Source organism: Lissotriton helveticus, chromosome 11, assembly GCF_964261635.1.
Source record: "Lissotriton helveticus chromosome 11, aLisHel1.1, whole genome shotgun sequence".
Classification (NCBI taxonomy): Eukaryota; Metazoa; Chordata; class Amphibia; order Caudata; family Salamandridae; genus Lissotriton; species Lissotriton helveticus.
The window spans coordinates 168808742-168824323 of NC_136072.1; positions in this window are offsets into that span (position 1 = coordinate 168808742).

Here is a 15582-nt window from a genome sequence, read left to right on the forward strand (position 1 = left end):
TTCACTCTAGACAGTCCCAAGTTGGGGGCGAGTGTGGGGTAGGTTGAGGTGTGCCCTGCCTTTCCTGGGTGACTCATAGCTGGGCTAAATAGACCTGGTCTGCATTTAGAGTAGCAGGAGGAGTTTCACTAGCACCTGATTAGGCTGTCTCTCCTTTGCACAATGCAGTCTCCACCTCCTGTAGGGAAGCTGGGCCAGAGAGGACAGAACTGGATTAGACTGGGCTCAGAGACTCTTTCCACAAAGAGAACAAACAAAAATGGGCTATACGTATTGGACCTTAAACCCCAGAGAATTAGATCACTTCTGGACTCAAGCGAAACCTCTGCCAAGGAGAAGAGCTGGAGACCTATAAGGAAGAGTGCTGCCCCTTTGCTGTGTGCCCCTTTATGGGTTGACCTGCAGTTGCTGCTTCATTCAAGGAGAGGAAAAAGACTGGAACTTTGCTGTGAACCTGTTGAAGAATAATCTCCAAGGGCTTATGTGTGCTTGCCTCCTGTTCTGAAGTCTCAGCGCCATGAAGACTTCACCTGCACACACTAACCAGCACCTGGACTCCTCTGTGGACTCCGGTATTCAAAAGGGCGCCAATTCCAGTTCATGGGCCCTGAGAATTTTGTGGTGGGTCATGCAAAGGAAGAAGAACAGCTCTGATGTTGTCAGTACCACTGCCAGTGACGCCGTGACCTGCACCAAGGCCAGGGCACCACTCGTGAAGTATACAATACACCGCCTCACCTGCACCGCAGCTCTGACGGTGTCCATTACAGCCGTCACCTGCAGTTATCTGCCTTCCCGATGCCAGTGCATACATTGATGCCATCACTGCCAGCACCAGCAACACGTTATCGCAGGGCCAATAACTGACAAGGGTGACTTCACAAACTCTTCGACGTGGCACCGGCTCACCGGAACCAATGCCTCATTGCTGCAGCCACCGCCTATCTTCCTCTGTCCTGGATTCAACGCCTCACCTCCTCACGTACTTGACACCTTACCTCCCCAGTGGAAGAAAAGGAACTGGCTTCACCTCTGCACCGACACCTCACCTCCACAACACCATGCATCATCTGTTGACTTAGTTTCCAAGGAACTGTTGTTTGGGGTTCCATGTGACTCCGTGCCCGGCCCGCGCACATCGCGGTCTGCACCGTACTTTGAATTTGTGCTTGTCACAATGTCATAATAGCCCCAGGTGGAGCTATTTTGTTTTTACAGTTCTGTTTTGGAAATAACCATTTTAAAAGTGATATTTTGATACATGTATGTTTGATTTTTTTTGTTTTGATCTTGTTTGGTTAAGATAAAGATCTTTTATTTTTCTAAACTGGTGTGGTATCCATTTGTGGTGTTTTCACTGTGCTACTGTGTGTTTGGGTACAAATACTTTACACATTGCCTTGGGGATAAGCCTGTCTGCTCGTGCCAAGCTACCAAGGGGGTGAGAAGGTGTTATCTGAAGTGTGTAATCACCTTATCCTGACTAGAAGGAAGTGTCCTTACTTGCGCAAAGGTGCATACCTCTGCAATTAGAGACTCTCATTTCTAACAGTCATTTTAAACGTGCATTACTCACAATATAAGATAGGGTGCTGCAAAGCGCCAAAAAGTTTAAGATAAAAATAGTGCTTTCAAAATATATATTTTAGTAATACCCAGACTATTTTTATAACTGTCTTTTAAAACCACCCACTTGACACCTTAGCTTGACGCTCCCTTAAAAATGACTCTAATAAAGAATAAACGTGTGTCATCGGGAAGTGATTCCATCAGTTGAAGCTAATACTGGTTTCTGAACTCCCTTTAAATTTGCAGATTCACTAGTTGCACACATTTACATTCCTTTCTGGGCAGCAGGCAAACTGGCAAGATGGGTTGTTTAGCTGTCTGCACCTCCCTTGGTTTCAAAACACAGGAGATTCCATGCCTTACACTCCTGCTGAAGCATTTCAACTATCGAAATTAACCGACCCGGGACTGCCGTCTGTTCACACAAAGTAGGGGAACTGTTTTTTAAAAATTAAAAAAGTATAGGTACATTGTGCCCCTCAGATTCCCCACCCCACTTCAACCACTGGGTATTGATATTCAATAAAAGCTGTAACAGCATTATAACTAACAGCACCTGCCAGCAATTGGGTGCCATGTTACAAAACTGCAGCACTTTTAGCAACATCCCTATACAAGTTGTGGAACGTTTCAGTTTACTGTTAGTTCTTGAACTTCGGGGACAGTACCACATTTCAGAATCTTACTCTGTTAAGTGGAGTGGTGTCATAGAGGGGACAGAGATGTGAAGGGCGAGGTCACAAGGAGCAGAAATCAGCCCTGCTAAGTGCCACGCATTGCTGGTTAAAATCACACATTTTAGTACTGGTGTCCAAATCACTGCACTAAAATGCGTGGGCACGCATTAGCAGCAAGCTAGCTCCCATGTCTGACAGGATGCTTCGGGCAAATGAGTCACAGGGATGGTGGTCCACTTCTTAGTAGCCTTTGTAGTGTGAACCGAGCCCAGGTTGATGAGAGGTGCATTTATATGGTGATCTAAGCCTGGCCTGGTAGTTCTTTACTTTATAAAATTTACAACTTTAACACTGTTTCAATTGCTCTGTCAACCAGCGACTTTTGGTTTTTTAGCCATAGTGATGCAGCCAGTGTCAAGAGTGCAGAGAGCAGTGAGTGCATGTACTGCTGCTGAGTGCACAGTGACCTGGCATCTGTTCAGAGGGAGGCCAGTCCTGAGTCCCTGCCTTAGCCTGCCAAAGGGATCAGCCTGATAGAAAGACAGTCCCTGGCTTGTTTTAGAGGAGAGAGCAGCATTGGTAGCATACAGAAAGTGAGGTTAGCTCAGGCTGGAGACATTTGGAACTAACTTCCTTAGCACAAGCCAATCCAGCACAAGAGATGATTTCACCTCACATGCAGCATTTGTTTTAGGTAAAAAGATACACCGCTACGCTCTTACAATGTGGCAAGAAAGTAAGACATAGATAAAGAGGCAAGCTAATGGAGTTCATTTTATGTTGATGAAATTTGAGTAAATCTGACCTGAATGAATCACCAAGCTAAGAGAAAAACAAGATTGTGGTTTTCCAGTATAAAAGTTATAGGGCTACAATATTTAGGGCAGCTTTATAGTGTAAACAACCATATATAAGTAAGGCTTTTGTTAAATGTATGCTTTAGGACTCATAAAATGTCAATTACAAATGTTGTTTTAAAATTCCAGGTACTTTTCAACTTAGCAATCTGTTTTCTGAGTGTTTGGTTTTACTAATGAGAAAGTGTCACACATTTGGCAGTAGAATGACACTCATAAGTACACTGAAACTGTGGAAATGTCACACATACGCAGTCTGAAAAGTTGACAGCTATGCAGTCTCAAGAACCAAGTCATAAACAGTCAGTCTATACATTTTTTGGTATCGCCTAGACAGCTCATATTTTGTTTACATATGCAGGGGGCTTCATCCCGCCCATAGCTTACCTTTTGTTAGCTTCAGTGTCGCTCTCATTTCCTTTGCTCCCGTTTGGCATGGCATGTGGGTGTAATGTCCTCTTCTTATGTTTGGCCCTCCCCTGGGGCATGGACCAAGTACTTGAGTCTATCCACTGCTCCCACTTTTTAGTGTCCAAGCACTCCATAAGGAATTTTCCCATATCGACTTTTCAAGCACCACTGCACCCCCCTATCGCTCGCAGTTACAAGTTGTTATATGATTCTCCAACACCACCCCACCACGTTCCCCCCAGAATCGCTCACATATGCAAGTGTGCTTTTGTCTCCCACCTGAACTCTCGCATGTGTGCTTGCTGGCCCCCAAGAGCACTTCTGTTGCCCTTGCTCACCTGTGTACCTTCTGTGCCTCCACTCCACATGTTCCTCTGTTCCACTTTTCCAGCTGTGCTTCTGTACACCCACATTCCCACTCTCCTCCTAGTTGCCCAGCAACTAGAAGGAGAGTGGGACTGCATTATTCCCCACTCAGAAGGGGCACTTGCATCCATAGTCAAAGAAGTCAAGGCTCCAGCAGGGGCCATGATCCCTAGCTGCACTTCCTGGTGGCCAGAAGTTCCCTGGAGGCGGAGAAGAAGGTGAGTGGCTATGACTCACCATTGCAGGGATACACCTCCTCTTATGTGCAGCTCTTGTTTTTCATAGTTATGGTTCCTCATATTGTACCACCCCTTCTTCCATCTCGCCTCTCAGAGAGAGGTGCTGGCTCTCCTCACACTGCAGGCAAGTAGGCACATCTCAATTACACAGGTGTCTCTTGGACTCACCTTTCTCACCATGTGGAGCCCTACCACCCAAAATCCCTCTTCCGGGCTGCCAGATACTCTTGGACTGTGAGCCAGGCGGCAGAAACAGCAGCTACTGTATAGAAAGGGGTTTGCCACTTTAGCATCAGTACATGCACACGTCTCTTGGAGATCCTTCTTTTCAATAGCTTAAGTACATAGTGTGTTGACTATTCACTATCCTCCTCTCTTATCAGGCAGTCTGTCTCGCCATGATCTTTGTCAAAACAAGCATTGGCAAAGCCAAGCGGTCTTGCCCACGCAAGAGCTATTGGCTTTGTCAATGTATTTTACCCATGTTGAATAGCAGTGCGGCTGCTGTGCAGAATGACTAAAAATAAAGACTAACAAGCATTTACAATGCAATGGTTTTGCCTTTGTTAAAGTTAGAGCTATTGGCATTGCTCTTGACACTCTGAAGCTCCACTCTGAAGCTCCACTCTGCACTCTGAAGCTCCACTCTGCACTCTGAAGCTCCACTCTGCACTCTGAAGCTCCACTCTGCACTCTGAAGCTGCACTCTGAAGCTCCACTCTGCACTCTGAAGCTGCACTCTGAAGCTCCACTCTGAAGCTCCACTCTGAAGCTCCACTCTGAAGCTCCACTCTGAAGCTCCACTCTGAAGCTCCACTCTGAAGCTCCACTCTGAAGCTCCACTCTGAAGCTCCACTCTGAAGCTCCACTCTGAAGCTCCACTCTGCACTCTGAAGCTCCACTCTGCACTCTGAAGCTCCACTCTGCACTCTGAAGCTCCACTCTGCACTCTGAAGCTGCACTCTGAAGCTCCACTCTGAAGCTCCACTCTGAAGCTCCACTCTGAAGCTCCACTCTGAAGCTCCACTCTGAAGCTCCACTCTGAAGCTCCACTCTGAAGCTCCACTCTGAAGCTCCACTCTGAAGCTCCACTCTGAAGCTCCACTCTGATGCTCCACTCTGATGCTCCACTCTGAAGCTCCACTCTGAAGCTCCACTCTGAAGCTCCACTCTGAAGCTCCACTCTGAAGCTCCACTCTGCACTCTGAAGCTCCACTCTGCACTCTGAAGCTCCACTCTGAATCTGCACTCTGAAGCTCCACTCTGCACTCTGAAGCTCCACTCTGAATCTGCACTCTGATGCTCCACTCTGAATCTGCACTCTGAAGCTCCACTCTGCACTCTGAATCTGCACTCTGCAGCTCCACTCTGAATCTGCAGCTCCACTCTGCACTCTGAAGCTCCACTCTGAATCTCCACTCTGAAGCTCCACTCTGAATCTCCACTCTGAAGCTCCACTCTGAAGCTCCACTCTGAAGCTCCACTCTGAAGCTCCACTCTGAAGCTCCACTCTGAAGCTCCACTCTGAAGCTCCACTCTGAAGCTCCACTCTGAAGCTCCACTCTGCACTCTGAAGCTCCACTCTGCACTCTGAAGCTCCACTCTGCACTCTGAAGCTCCACTCTGCACTCTGAAGCTCCACTCTGCACTCTGAAGCTCCACTCTGCACTCTGAAGCTCCACTCTCCACTCTGAATCTGCACTCTGAAGCTCCACTCTGAAGCTCCACTCTGAAGCTCCACTCTGAAGCTCCACTCTGAAGCTCCACTCTGAAGCTCCACTCTGAAGCTCCACTCTGAAGCTCCACTCTGAAGCTCCACTCTGCACTCTGAAGCTCCACTCTGCACTCTGAAGCTCCACTCTGAATCTGCACTCTGAAGCTCCACTCTGCACTCTGAAGCTCCACTCTGAAGCTCCACTCTGAAGCTCCACTCTGAAGCTCCACTCTGCACTCTGAAGCTCCACTCTGCACTCTGAAGCTCCACTCTGAAGCTCCACTCTGCACTCTGAAGCTCCACTCTGAAGCTCCACTCTGCACTCTGAAGCTCCACTCTGAAGCTCCACTCTGAAGCTCCACTCTGAAGCTCCACTCTGAAGCTCCACTCTGAAGCTCCACTCTGAAGCTCCACTCTGAAGCTCCACTCTGAAGCTCCACTCTGAAGCTCCACTCTGCACTCTGAAGCTCCACTCTGCACTCTGAAGCTCCACTCTGAAGCTCCACTCTGCACTCTGAAGCTCCACTCTGCACTCTGAATCTGCACTCTGAAGCTCCACTCTGCACTCTGAAGCTCCACTCTGAATCTGCACTCTGAAGCTCCACTCTGCACTCTGAAGCTCCACTCTGAATCTGCACTCTGAAGCTCCACTCTGCACTCTGAAGCTCCACTCTGAAGCTCCACTCTGCACTCTGAAGCTCCACTCTGAAGCTCCACTCTGCACTCTGAAGCTCCACTCTGAAGCTCCACTCTGAAGCTCCACTCTGAAGCTCCACTCTGAAGCTCCACTCTGAAGCTCCACTCTGAAGCTCCACTCTGAAGCTCCACTCTGAAGCTCCACTCTGCACTCTGAAGCTCCACTCTGAAGCTCCACTCTGCACTCTGAAGCTCCACTCTGAAGCTCCACTCTGAAGCTCCACTCTGCACTCTGAAGCTCCACTCTGAAGCTCCACTCTGAAGCTCCACTCTGAAGCTCCACTCTGCACTCTGAAGCTCCACTCTGAAGCTCCACTCTGAAGCTCCACTCTGAAGCTCCACTCTGCACTCTGAAGCTCCACTCTGAAGCTCCACTCTGCACTCTGAAGCTCCACTCTGCACTCTGAAGCTCCACTCTGAAGCTCCACTCTGCACTCTGAAGCTCCACTCTGAAGCTCCACTCTGAAGCTCCACTCTGAAGCTCCACTCTGAAGCTCCACTCTGAAGCTCCACTCTGAAGCTCCACTCTGAAGCTCCACTCTGAAGCTCCACTCTGAAGCTCCACTCTGCACTCTGAAGCTCCACTCTGCACTCTGAAGCTCCACTCTGAAGCTCCACTCTGAAGCTCCACTCTGCACTCTGAAGCTCCACTCTGAATCTGCACTCTGAAGCTCCACTCTGCACTCTGAAGCTCCACTCTGCACTCTGAAGCTCCACTCTGAAGCTCCACTCTGCACTCTGAAGCTCCACTCTGCACTCTGAAGCTCCACTCTGAAGCTCCACTCTGAAGCTCCACTCTGAAGCTCCACTCTGAAGCTCCACTCTGAAGCTCCACTCTGAAGCTCCACTCTGCACTCTGAAGCTCCACTCTGAAGCTCCACTCTGCACTCTGAAGCTCCACTCTGAAGCTCCACTCTGCACTCTGAAGCTCCACTCTGAATCTGCACTCTGAAGCTCCACTCTGCACTCTGAATCTGCACTCTGAAGCTCCACTCTGAAGCTCCACTCTGAAGCTCCACTCTGAAGCTCCACTCTGAAGCTCCACTCTGAAGCTCCACTCTGAAGCTCCACTCTGAAGCTCCACTCTGAAGCTCCACTCTGAAGCTCCACTCTGAAGCTCCACTCTGAAGCTCCACTCTGAAGCTCCACTCTGAAGCTCCACTCTGAATCTGCACTCTGAAGCTCCACTCTGAAGCTCCACTCTGAATCTGCACTCTGAAGCTCCACTCTGAAGCTCCACTCTGAAGCTCCACTCTGAAGCTCCACTCTGAAGCTCCACTCTGAATCTGCACTCTGAAGCTCCACTCTGAATCTGCACTCTGAATCTGCACTCTGAAGCTCCACTCTGAAGCTCCACTCTGAATCTCCACTCTGAAGCTCCACTCTGAAGCTCCACTCTGAAGCTCCACTCTGAATCTGCACTCTGAAGCTCCACTCTGCACTCTGAAGCTCCACTCTGAAGCTCCACTCTGAATCTGCACTCTGAAGCTCCACTCTGAAGCTCCACTCTGAAGCTCCACTCTGAAGCTCCACTCTGAAGCTCCACTCTGAAGCTCCACTCTGAAGCTCCACTCTGAAGCTCCACTCTGAAGCTCCACTCTGCACTCTGAATCTCCACTCTGCACTCTGAAGCTCCACTCTGAATCTGCACTCTGAAGCTCCACTCTGCACTCTGAAGCTCCACTCTGAATCTGCACTCTGAAGCTCCACTCTGCACTCTGAAGCTCCACTCTGCACTCTGATGCTCCACTCTGAAGCTCCACTCTGAAGCTCCACTCTGAAGCTCCACTCTGAAGCTCCACTCTGAAGCTCCACTCTGAAGCTCCACTCTGAAGCTCCACTCTGAAGCTCCACTCTGAAGCTCCACTCTGAAGCTCCACTCTGAAGCTCCACTCTGATGCTCCACTCTGAAGCTCCACTCTGAAGCTCCACTCTGAAGCTCCACGCTCCACTCTGAAGCTCCACTCTGAAGCTCCACTCTGAAGCTCCACTCTGCACTCTGAAGCTCCACTCTGCACTCTGAAGCTCCACTCTGCACTCTGAAGCTCCACTCTGCACTCTGAAGCTCCACTCTGCACTCTGAAGCTCCACTCTGCACTCTGAAGCTCCACTCTGCACTCTGAAGCTCCACTCTGAAGCTCCACTCTGCACTCTGAAGCTCCACTCTGCACTCTGAAGCTCCACTCTGAAGCTCCACTCTGCACTCTGAAGCTTCACTCTGAAGCTGCACTCTGAAGCTCCACTCTGAATCTGCACTCTGAAGCTCCACTCTGCACTCTGATGCTCCACTCTGAATCTGCACTCTGAAGCTCCACTCTGAATCTGCACTCTGAAGCTCCACTCTGAAGCTCCACTCTGAAGCTCCACTCTGAAGCTCCACTCTGAAGCTCCACTCTGAAGCTCCACTCTGAAGCTCCACTCTGAAGCTCCACTCTGAAGCTCCACTCTGAAGCTCCACTCTGAAGCTCCACTCTGCACTCTGAAGCTCCACTCTGAAGCTCCACTCTGAAGCTCCACTCTGCACTCTGAAGCTCCACTCTGAAGCTCCACTCTGAAGCTCCACTCTGCACTCTGAAGCTCCACTCTGCACTCTGAAGCTCCACTCTGCACTCTGAAGCTCCACTCTGCACTCTGAAGCTCCACTCTGCACTCTGAATCTGCACTCTGAATCTGCACTCTGAAGCTCCACTCTGAAGCTCCACTCTGAAGCTCCACTCTGAAGCTCCACTCTGAAGCTCCACTCTGAAGCTCCACTCTGAAGCTCCACTCTGAAGCTCCACTCTGAAGCTCCACTCTGAAGCTCCACTCTGCACTCTGAAGCTCCACTCTGAAGCTCCACTCTGAAGCTCCACTCTGAAGCTCCACTCTGAAGCTCCACTCTGAAGCTGCACTCTGAAGCTCCACTCTGCACTCTGAAGCTCCACTCTGAAGCTCCACTCTGAAGCTCCACTCTGAAGCTCCACTCTGAAGCTCCACTCTGAAGCTCCACTCTGAAGCTCCACTCTGCACTCTGAAGCTCCACTCTGAAGCTCCACTCTGCACTCTGAAGCTCCACTCTGAAGCTCCACTCTGCACTCTGAAGCTCCACTCTGAAGCTCCACTCTGAAGCTCCACTCTGAAGCTCCACTCTGAAGCTCCACTCTGAAGCTCCACTCTGAAGCTCCACTCTGAAGCTCCACTCTGAAGCTCCACTCTGAAGCTGCACTCTGAAGCTCCACTCTGCACTCTGAAGCTCCACTCTGCACTCTGAAGCTCCACTCTGAAGCTCCACTCTGAAGCTCCACTCTGAAGCTCCACTCTGAAGCTCCACTCTGAAGCTCCACTCTGAAGCTCCACTCTGAAGCTCCACTCTGAAGCTCCACTCTGCACTCTGAAGCTCCACTCTGAAGCTCCACTCTGCACTCTGAAGCTCCACTCTGAAGCTCCACTCTGCACTCTGAAGCTCCACTTTGAAGCTCCACTCTGCACTCTGAAGCTCCACTCTGAAGCTCCACTCTGAAGCTCCACTCTGAAGCTCCACTCTGAAGCTCCACTCTGAAGCTCCACTCTGAAGCTCCACTCTGAAGCTCCACTCTGCACTCTGAAGCTCCACTCTGCACTCTGAATCTGCACTCTGAAGCTCCACTCTGAAGCTCCACTCTGAATCTGCACTCTGAAGCTCCACTCTGAAGCTCCACTCTGAAGCTCCACTCTGAAGCTCCACTCTGAAGCTCCACTCTGAAGCTCCACTCTGAAGCTCCACTCTGAAGCTCCACTCTGAAGCTCCACTCTGCACTCTGAAGCTCCACTCTGAAGCTCCACTCTGCACTCTGAAGCTCCACTCTGAAGCTCCACTCTGCACTCTGAAGCTCCACTCTGAAGCTCCACTCTGCACTCTGAAGCTCCACTCTGAATCTGCACTCTGAAGCTCCACTCTGCACTCTGAAGCTCCACTCTGAAGCTGCACTCTGAAGCTCCACTCTGAAGCTCCACTCTGAAGCTCCACTCTGAAGCTCCACTCTGAAGCTCCACTCTGAAGCTCCACTCTGAAGCTCCACTCTGAAGCTCCACTCTGAAGCTCCACTCTGAAGCTCCACTCTGCACTCTGAAGCTCCACTCTGAAGCTCCACTCTGCACTCTGAAGCTCCACTCTGAATCTGCACTCTGAAGCTCCACTCTGCACTCTGAAGCTCCACTCTGAAGCTCCACTCTGAAGCTCCACTCTGCACTCTGAAGCTCCACTCTGAAGCTCCACTCTGCACTCTGAAGCTCCACTCTGAAGCTCCACTCTGCACTCTGAAGCTCCACTCTGAAGCTCCACTCTGCACTCTGAAGCTCCACTCTGAAGCTCCACTCTGCACTCTGAAGCTCCACTCTGCACTCTGAAGCTCCACTCTGAAGCTCCACTCTGCACTCTGAAGCTCCACTCTGAATCTGCACTCTGAAGCTCCACTCTGCACTCTGCAGCTCCACTCTGAAGCTCCACTCTGAAGCTCCACTCTGAAGCTCCACTCTGAAGCTCCACTCTGAAGCTCCACTCTGCACTCTGAAGCTCCACTCTGAAGCTCCACTCTGCACTCTGAAGCTCCACTCTGAAGCTCCACTCTGCACTCTGAAGCTCCACTCTGAAGCTCCACTCTGCACTCTGAAGCTCCACTCTGCACTCTGAAGCTCCACTCTGAAGCTCCACTCTGCACTCTGAAGCTCCACTCTGAATCTGCACTCTGAAGCTCCACTCTGCACTCTGAAGCTCCACTCTGAATCTGCACTCTGAAGCTCCACTCTGAAGCTCCACTCTGAAGCTCCACTCTGAATCTGCACTCTGAAGCTCCACTCTGAAGCTCCACTCTGAAGCTCCACTCTGCACTCTGAAGCTCCACTCTGAAGCTCCACTCTGAAGCTCCACTCTGCACTCTGAAGCTCCACTCTGAAGCTCCACTCTGAAGCTCCACTCTGCACTCTGAAGCTCCACTCTGAAGCTCCACTCTGCACTCTGAAGCTCCACTCTGAAGCTCCACTCTGAAGCTCCACTCTGAAGCTCCACTCTGAAGCTCCACTCTGAAGCTCCACTCTGCACTCTGAAGCTCCACTCTGCACTCTGAAGCTCCACTCTGAAGCTCCACTCTGCACTCTGAAGCTCCACTCTGAAGCTCCACTCTGCACTCTGAAGCTCCACTCTGCACTCTGAAGCTCCACTCTGAAGCTCCACTCTGAAGCTCCACTCTGAAGCTCCACTCTGAAGCTCCACTCTGAAGCTCCACTCTGAAGCTCCACTCTGAAGCTCCACTCTGCACTCTGAAGCTCCACTCTGCACTCTGAAGCTCCACTCTGCACTCTGAAGCTCCACTCTGAAGCTCCACTCTGAAGCTCCACTCTGAAGCTCCACTCTGAAGCTCCACTCTGAAGCTCCACTCTGAAGCTCCACTCTGAAGCTCCACTCTGAAGCTGCACTCTGAAGCTCCACTCTGAAGCTCCACTCTGAAGCTCCACTCTGAAGCTCCACTCTGAAGCTCCACTCTGAAGCTCCACTCTGCACTCTGAAGCTCCACTCTGCACTCTGAAGCTCCACTCTGCACTCTGAAGCTCCACTCTGAATCTGCACTCTGAAGCTTGAATCTGCACTCTGAAGCTCCACTCTGAATCTGCACTCTGAAGCTCCACTCTGCACTCTGAAGCTCCACTCTGCACTCTGAAGCTCCACTCTGAAGCTCCACTCTGAAGCTCCACTCTGAAGCTCCACTCTGAAGCTCCACTCTGAAGCTCCACTCTGAAGCTCCACTCTGAAGCTCCACTCTGAAGCTCCACTCTGATGCTCCACTCTGATGCTCCACTCTGATGCTCCACTCTGAAGCTCCACTCTGAAGCTCCACTCTGAAGCTCCACTCTGAAGCTCCACTCTGCACTCTGAAGCTCCACTCTGAATCTGCACTCTGAAGCTCCACTCTGCACTCTGAAGCTCCACTCTGCACTCTGAAGCTCCACTCTGAAGCTCCACTCTGCACTCTGAAGCTCCACTCTGCACTCTGAAGCTCCACTCTGAAGCTCCACTCTGCACTCTGAAGCTCCACTCTGCACTCTGAAGCTCCACTCTGCACTCTGAAGCTCCACTCTGAATCTGCACTCTGAAGCTCCACTCTGCACTCTGAAGCTCCACTCTGAATCTGCACTCTGAAGCTCCACTCTGAAGCTCCACTCTGAAGCTCCACTCTGAAGCTCCACTCTGAAGCTCCACTCTGAAGCTCCACTCTGCACTCTGAAGCTCCACTCTGCACTCTGAAGCTCCACTCTGAAGCTCCACTCTGCACTCTGAAGCTCCACTCTGAAGCTCCACTCTGCACTCTGAAGCTCCACTCTGAATCTGCACTCTGAAGCTCCACTCTGAATCTGCACTCTGAAGCTCCACTCTGAAGCTCCACTCTGAAGCTCCACTCTGCACTCTGAAGCTCCACTCTGAAGCTCCACTCTGAAGCTCCACTCTGAAGCTCCACTCTGAAGCTCCACTCTGAAGCTCCACTCTGAAGCTCCACTCTGAAGCTCCACTCTGAAGCTCCACTCTGCACTCTGAAGCTCCACTCTGAAGCTCCACTCTGAAGCTCCACTCTGAAGCTCCACTCTGAAGCTCCACTCTGAAGCTCCACTCTGAAGCTCCACTCTGAAGCTCCACTCTGCACTCTGAAGCTCCACTCTGCACTCTGAAGCTCCACTCTGCACTCTGAAGCTCCACTCTGAAGCTCCACTCTGCACTCTGAAGCTCCACTCTGCACTCTGAAGCTCCACTCTGAAGCTCCACTCTGAAGCTCCACTCTGAAGCTCCACTCTGAAGCTCCACTCTGAAGCTCCACTCTGCACTCTGAAGCTCCACTCTGAAGCTCCACTCTGCACTCTGAAGCTCCACTCTGAAGCTCCACTCTGCACTCTGAAGCTCCACTCTGAAGCTCCACTCTGCACTCTGAAGCTCCACTCTGCACTCTGAAGCTCCACTCTGCACTCTGAAGCTCCACTCTGAAGCTCCACTCTGCACTCTGAAGCTCCACTCTGCACTCTGAAGCTCCACTCTGAAGCTCCACTCTGCACTCTGAAGCTCCACTCTGCACTCTGAAGCTCCACTCTGAAGCTCCACTCTGCACTCTGAAGCTCCACTCTGAATCTGCACTCTGAAGCTCCACTCTGCACTCTGAAGCTCCACTCTGAATCTGCACTCTGAAGCTCCACTCTGCACTCTGAAGCTGCACTCTGAAGCTCCACTCTGAAGCTCCACTCTGAAGCTCCACTCTGAAGCTCCACTCTGAAGCTCCACTCTGAAGCTCCACTCTGAAGCTCCACACCGCGCAGGGCAGCTCTGGATGCTGATGCGAGAGGCCAGCTGGGAGGCGCGCTGCTCGTCTTCCTGCTCGTGCTGACTCGGAGAGAAAACTTGTTTTCATTGGGAGAGCGGCCTTCAAAGACCCGGTCACTGCGCCTCTCCGAGTGTTTAGCTTGGGATAAAATGGGCGCAGTGTTGTGGTGATGACAGTAGAGCAAGGGAGGTGCCGGCAATGCCGGACCAGACTCGGGGGCGTTCCCGGCGTCGCGTGACGTCGGCAAAAGGCAAAGAATGTCAGGAACGCCCCCGTGTCTGGTCCGGCATTGACGGACAGGCCCCTCGTCCAATGGCAAGGCTCCGTTTACGGAGCCAGCCAATCAATGACGAGGGCCGACCCAAAGCACCCTACAGTTCTCAACAGGATTTCGCCTGCGCGAAAAGCTGCGCAGAGCGCAGCTTTCGCTAGGCAAAACCTAAAAAGTGCTATGACACGGTCAACACTGGCTGTAAGAGATAGGATATTTAGGGCCAGATGTATAAAGCGTTTTTGTGGTTCCAAACCTTCCGTATTCGTAGATTACATCTGCAAAAATGCCTATGGCAATGGAATAAACCCATTTTAAGAGTTTGTAAGCTTTTTTTAGACTCCTAGAATGGGTTTTAGGTTAAGATATTGCTATTTGGAAGGACCGTGTTGTAGATGTCTCTTTCAAATCTTAAATTCTATCCATATGTACCAGTGGTTTAGGACCGATATAGCGATCATATAAACCATTGAAAATGAACAGATAATCAGATTTAAGTTGTAACCTATTCTCAAAAGGGAAGCAGTCCTCTTGGAACCTATTCCCCTTTGTGCTAGTTCGAAAAACATAAACTGTCCTTTAAAACACTGTTCTACTTCCTTTAAGGGAAGCAGGCTGCATAAAAAAAGCTTTATTGAAAGGCAATCACAGACAGTGTTATCTATTGACCGCAGCAGGCCACTATCCCTCTGATGGCATCCAATTGGAGAGAGTCACAATATGCAACCTACCTCATGCATATTACTAAGGTTAGTCTGTTTGCGAGCCACCAAACTGAATTTTCAAACCATCCTATTTGTACATAGGTTGGTTTACAAAATTATTTTCTAGTCACAAAAATACTGATGGTAAGTATTTTGCAAACAGTAAATAGTACATAATTTCTCTTGCCAATTAGAGCTAGTGTATGGATTGAGAGAACACGCATGAATGCAACATGTCTATATTGAAAGTATCTTGGCATCATGAGTACATGGCAGATGTTGCTCATGTGGTGTTGCTGCCAATATGTAGCTGTGCTTACGCATGCAGTAGAGCAAAAGAAGAGTGCGAGATACCGGAGAATGTGGTTGTGCCTGCCATCCATACTCTAATTTGTTCCAGTTTCGGGTCTGTGTTTCTTCCAGCCTTTTTTGGTCTCTCCTACCCAGACAGCTTTGAGTTGTCACTGTAGAAAGAACTCTTGTGGACCATACCAAAACTTACAGTGGGCTTTGAGTCTGCCCATTGCTCACTATATATCGGCTTTCTTGACACTCTCATTTTCTTGTTCCTTATTCAATGGCTTTCGATTCTCTTCTGTTTGCCCCTCCACTGCAGCATAGCTTCTTTAACATCTTTTTGTTTGGATGACTTGTATCACTCCACTGCTAACATTCAGGGAATTACTTTTTCTTAGTTCAAGAGAGTGCATGTGTTTTCTTTCTCTCTCTCCCTCGTGTGCTGCTTCCCCGAGCAAATTCTGA